Below are 6,079 nucleotides of genomic sequence, written 5' to 3'. Positions count from 1 at the left end.
AAGGCCAAATATTTCCTTCTCAGTAAACAAAATATGTTAGTATTTGCATGCACCAACCACAGTTCACTGGACTGCAGCTAAAAGAATTCTCAGATACGGCAAGCACACAATAAACTCAGGTTTAGCATATAGGAAGTCATCTTCTACCTTATTGAGTGCATTCTCATATGCAGATTGGGCAGGTGATATTGATGACAGAAGGTCAACAGGTGGTTTTGCAGTGTATTTTGGTTCAAATCTTATATCTTGGAGTGCAAGAAAACAACCCACTATATCAAGGTCAAGTACAGAGGCAGAATACAAGTCTGTGGCCAATGCTACTGCAGAACTTATCTGGTTGCAGTCGCTTCTTAAGGAACTTAAAGTTCCTATAAGAGAAGTTCCCTGTCTTTGGTGCCATAATCTTGGTGCAACCTACTTGTTAGCTAATCCTGTGTTTCATGCTCGAACTAAGCATATTGAAATTGACTATCATTTTGTCAGAGAAAGAGTGACTGATAAACTACTTGATATAAGGTTTGTTTCTTCTAAGGATCAAGTTGCAGATGGTTTTACAAAGGCATTGCCTCAGAGGGACTTGGAGAACTTTAGGCGCAATCTCACCTTGACCAAGGTGTGATTGAGAGGTGCTGTTAGGAATAGTCTAGAGAGTTCTAGATATTCTGGTTGTACTCGGTTTGGTTGGGATAAAACCAAAACCGAACCCTGCCTAGAGTTGTTTAGATTCGTTGTTATCTCTTTATATTCTTGTAACCCAAGTCTGTAACGATATCTTGTATATGCCTCGATCAGGGCTTTCTTATCCTATATAACACGAAACCAGCGGCCTACTACGGTAGGTTAACACGCTTCCTTATTTCACAGGATATACCTACATCAGTATTGATTTTAATCTGCTCGGCATCCAGTGGTCTCCACCCATGACCTTGCAATAAGTTTGCATACTCTCCCGGAAGCTCCAGCATCGAGAGTGCTTCTTTGATCATCTTCATTGACTGAACTTGTTCCATACTCACCTTGTCATTGGTAGTATTGTTCCTCGGTGTCCAGATAGCTGACATAACTGTGACAATTTTAGCTCGGTCCAGATCATTAAACATGGGATCACAGAGAATATCTCTAGAACAACTACATACATGGAGTTCCGAAAGCTTGATATGCAACCATTCCCTTGCTTCCCTCCAAAAACTCTTAGCATGCGTGCATTTGATCAATGAATGAAACATGCCTTCGTCTGCATCTATAAGTGTGTGTTCTCAGTTAATGTGTTTCATGAGAGGAAAAGCAATAGTTGTCCTGGTTTTGGTGCTAAAAGGTATATCTAGATTAATATATCTTTCCTATTTCTAAAAATTTAACTTGGTGGTGAGTTCACTCACCCTCCTCTTGCTCTTACATGTGGGACATAGTTCAACGGTTACCGAAATAAGATAATCTCAACGCGTGGTCTGGATCAAATCATGATATTGTGTCAGAGTGGCCTTGTTGCAAAAATCAAAAGATAAAAGCAGAGCAAGCTTTCGCAGTCAAAGATTTTATCTATAAATTATCCATGCTTCGACACAACTATTTTCTTCGACTCTGACACTACCTTAAACCTATCTCTACATATAAGAGAGCTGCTAACAAGATTCGTGTTCATAGTAGGAACATGCTCCACGTTCCTTAGCTGCACAATCTCTCTCGAAGTAAGCTTCGAATCTACCATGCCAACACCACGAACAAAGATGTGGCCCATTCCCAATTAGGAAAAAATAATCCCGGGCGACCTGATAAGAAGTGAACATAGATACGTCAACACATGTGAACATTACAACTCGTATAAATTCACCAATATGATGATTGAAATACTGATGGATAATTGGTAAATACCACACACATTAGTATTGCTAGCGGCCACAACGTTGACAGTCTTGGAACCCTTTACCTTCCGCGGTCTACAAATTTTGAGAATTCCTCGAAAATTTGTCGGGCTTTCCATAGGTAAAGCACTATAGGTCAGCTTTGTTATTTTTCTTCTTCATGGAGGTAGTAGTTTTGACAACCGGTAAACCAGAACGTGGTCTTACCTTGCCACCTCTTAAAGAGCACACCGGTGAATTTGTCTGGTCGTAATGCATCGACAAAACCAGCAACTCAGGAAATTGCCTACTATTAGGTTTTTGGATTATTAGAAAGTTAGGCAATTTCTTGATTAATTTTAGAATATAAATCATGGTTAAGGGACCAATTAGCATGTACTCCCTCCATCCCGCAATATAAGACATTTTGCAAAGATGTCTTATATTATAGGAAGGAGGGAGAGCTTGCAAAAACGTCATATGTTGTGGGGTGGAGGGAGTACATTTAAAAAAAATACTAGATTCACTAAATAGAATGAACAATAGCATCACACATGCAACAATGAGAAAGTATCACATGGAAACCAAGTTTTAGTGGAAACTGGTGAAAACCACATGAAAACGATGTTTTAAAGTCTCGAAAAAATCTTTAAAAAATGTGAGACGCTAAGAATGTGATATTCTATAACCATGTGAAATTCCCAAGTTCAAACACATTAGCATTTACGAGCTACCAAAAAAAACAAAATCAGCATTGAATAGTGCCGAACAGTACACATCACTATTCATTGCTGAATTTTCGTAAATGGTAATGTGTTTGAACTTGAAAATTTTCATGCCGATAGAACATCATCCTCTTAACATCCTGTATTTTTCTCAAATTTTTCTGAAACTTTTAAATTTGATTTTCATGAAGTTTTCTTTGAAACTTGGTTTTCATAGGATATTCTCTCTGCAACAATAGCCATAATTAAAGATTAAATCAGATCACAACGCACGTATTGATGACACGAAATGGATGGCCGAGGCGACAATGCGTGACACCACCTGACTTGGAAGGAAGATGATCCACAGTGACAAATATGAGCAGTCACGCGTAGAGTTTCCTAAAAGCTAATTTTCCCTCTTCTCTTCTAATGTAGGACACAAGAGCGAGAGGTTTCATAGACACGTTCTCCTGCTTGCGAGCACGCCAATGTTTGAAATGGAGTAGACTATAATGACGGCTCAAACAGTGAGAGGAGACAAAAACCTTAAGTCGATTTGTTGTGTTATATTTGCGATGGCTGCCAGATCGAATATATTAGAGAACGAATAGTCTCGTGTCACCTCACCTTTCGGGATTGGATTAAAGATTGCACCTCCACCTCTTGCCATACGTGGGCATGATTTATTGGATTTAGCTATTGGGTCAAGCAACGAACCAACCCATGGTTTGATAGTTAGGAGGATAATAGTATCTCTAACACATTAGAGTTCAAGTCCTAAACTTGACATTAATGCTCGTATTTTCATGGATTTATCCCATGTCTTTCAGCGATGTACCATCAGTGGAAGGAAACGCCCCGCCGACTAAGAAGACGTCTGTAGCGACTTCATCAATCTCAAGATGATGTGCCGACTCAGTCTCTCGGGGTGCTCATAGGGGTATGGTGTGCGTGCATGCGTTTATAAGGATGAGTGTATGTGCGTATGTATGAGCGTCTGCGTCTGTACCGTGTTAAAAAAAGCTATTGGAAATAGAATATTGTAACAATATAGTTCTTTTTTATACTATATAGTCTTGATTTATTTGGAAATAGAATTATTCAGCACACCATGTGATGCTCGCAATAAAATGTGATAAACCGAGAAAAATCCCAAGCGAATGAGACGAACTTTGTAGCACACGATGTAGTACTGTATAGTGCGTAGCTAGCCGTGGTTGCATTTGGACATGATGGACGGCTTGGCAAAGGGGCCGTGGAGCATCCCGCGGGCCATGATCTTGTACACCGCCTCCGTCATGTGCAGGCCGTCCCACGACACGTACTTGGCCGGGTCCGGGCACGGCACCACCCCCGGGTCCGAGCAGTGGAGGGTGAGGTTGGCGTTGTACGGCCCGCCGCCGCCGCAGCACGCGTGCAGCACCGTCCCCGCGGCGAACCCGTTCACCGCCGGGTTGGTGATGAGGCTGAGCACCTCGTTGTAGTAGTCCACGTAGGTGATGGACACGCCGGGGTGGGCGCGGCCGAGCTGCCGGAGCTTGCCCTTGAGCATGCGGTTGTGGTCGGCGGTGAGGCCGTTGAGCCACCGGAGACATCCGGCGGAGTCGTAGTCGCCGGGCTCGCCGCCGCGGTAGAAGTAGAGGTACCGCGGCACGCAGCCCAGCGGGAAGATGCCCGGCACGTAGACGTTCCTGGCGCCCAGCTTGATGAGGGCCTCCACGGAGAGCGCGATGGAGCGGATCACCGGGGGCACCAGCGGCCAGACGAACCCGAGCGTCCGGTTCTGGAAGAAGGGGTGGTTGTAGTCGTTGGCGCCGATCTCCCCCACCAGGAACAGCGAGCTCTCCATGATCTCCCGCCGCTGCTCGTCGGTGGAGGCGATCGCGGCGAGCACTTTCTTGAACCACCCGATCTGGATGCCCAGGGAGTAGGGGGTGATCTGGTCCACGTTGAGCCGCTTCTTCCTGAAGAGGAGCTGGTTGAGCGCCGTGCCGCTCGCCACTGCGAAGTTGGCGCCGTAGCGGAAGTCACCCTTCGTCGCCGGCGACTTCGGTACGCCGGCCAGTACGGGAACCCCAGCCTCTCCACTGCATGCACGTACGCACTCACATCAGTCATTTGCATGTTAGAGTACAACTGATATAACGAAGTGCGGATTAATTACGCATGCATGCATGTGAAGGAGTACCGATGAAGTCGACGATGAGGCGGCCGTCGGACCAGCGGCCGGTGGGGCGGCCGAAGAAGGTCTCGCCGTAGGGCGACCGCGACACGGAGCCCGGCGCCTTGGAGTAGTGTATGAAGTTGCCGGTGTCGATCAGCGAGTCGCCGAAGCTGAACAGACGCCGGCAGGAGCTGCTGCTGCTCATGTTTGACTTGGCCGGCGCGGACGCCGACGCCGACGCCGTGGTGGCCAAAAACGCAAGAAGCACGGCCACCACGAGCCGCAAAGGCAGAGTCGTCGTCACAGCCCCCGCCATGGTGGGAATGAGATCGACACCGACGGGTAGAAACTCCAGACTTCTGGCCGGCCGGAGCTCGGAGCTGAGGCTACTATATGTGATGTGATGTAGGTCCGGTAGGTAGCGTGTACGTACCCACATCAATCATGGATGGCGGAGGGCATGGACAGAAATGCTCGGGGTCTCCGGCCTCCAACATTTCTAAATCGGACCGGGCATGGCGACGCGTATGCGCACGACTACGAAGCGTCGGTGTGTTGCACGAGCTGTTTAAATTACTTGCAAGAAAATGGAACTCTTGGCCAACGGGTGGCAATGGCGTGAAGATATTCGATTTGATTCGAAGGATCGAATCGGCCGTTGACTTGTCCAGATGTGATCCAGATCTCCACGGGATCGACCGGTGGAGAGCATCCGCATCCATCCATTGCGATCTCGTCAATTCGTGAAGCAGTTTGGCAGTTGATGGGAGGGGGACAGTAGCTCACTGTGCGTAATGAAGTACGGGTCTGATTGATCTGCCACTGCGCATCAGTGACCAGTTTTCCTATTGAAGGTTATAAACTAATACAGGTGGTACTAGCATGTCTGCAAGCAGGACACATCTCTTCTTTCTTTCTTTTTTTGCGGAATATGAGCAAAAACATACTTGTTGAAGGTTATAAACGAGGTAATATCACCATGGTGCTTAAATTTGCCATCAATGTTCATTTTAGTGCATAAACTTGAAAAATGTGCCGAACTGATTCTAAAACTTGGAGCGAACGTGCAAATACGATGCTAATCCAATCCACAAATGTATAATGCGCTCACATGACACCGTATTTTAATTAGCATTAATGTACGTCTCCATGACCAGTGGGCCTCACATGTCAAAATAAAAGGAAATTAAACAATACAAAACAGTCCCCGCCTGGTCTCAAACTTACGAAGTCAAGATAACTAACGTCGATCCGTACCAATACACCATTCATGTTTTCTTGTCAACTAAAAATAACTAGTAGAATGTCCGTGCGTTGCCGCTGGCTTCTGAAATCGTCAAAGATAGAGACACTATAACACGGTCCCA

At 45.9% G+C, this 6,079-nt stretch overlaps 1 pseudogene; it reads right to left on the bottom strand.

The window, feature by feature from the left end:
• Positions 1-3,586: 3,586 nt before the first annotated feature.
• On the bottom strand, positions 3,587-5,198 carry LOC125541136 (annotated as a pseudogene).
• Positions 5,199-6,079: the final 881 nt, after the last annotated feature.

The sequence above is a fragment of the Triticum urartu genome, chromosome 2 (assembly GCF_003073215.2).
Source record: "Triticum urartu cultivar G1812 chromosome 2, Tu2.1, whole genome shotgun sequence".
In the NCBI taxonomy this organism is placed as follows: Eukaryota; Viridiplantae; Streptophyta; class Magnoliopsida; order Poales; family Poaceae; genus Triticum; species Triticum urartu.
The sequence above is the reverse complement of the archived record's forward strand: the minus strand, read 5'-3'. Positions and strand labels throughout refer to the sequence as shown.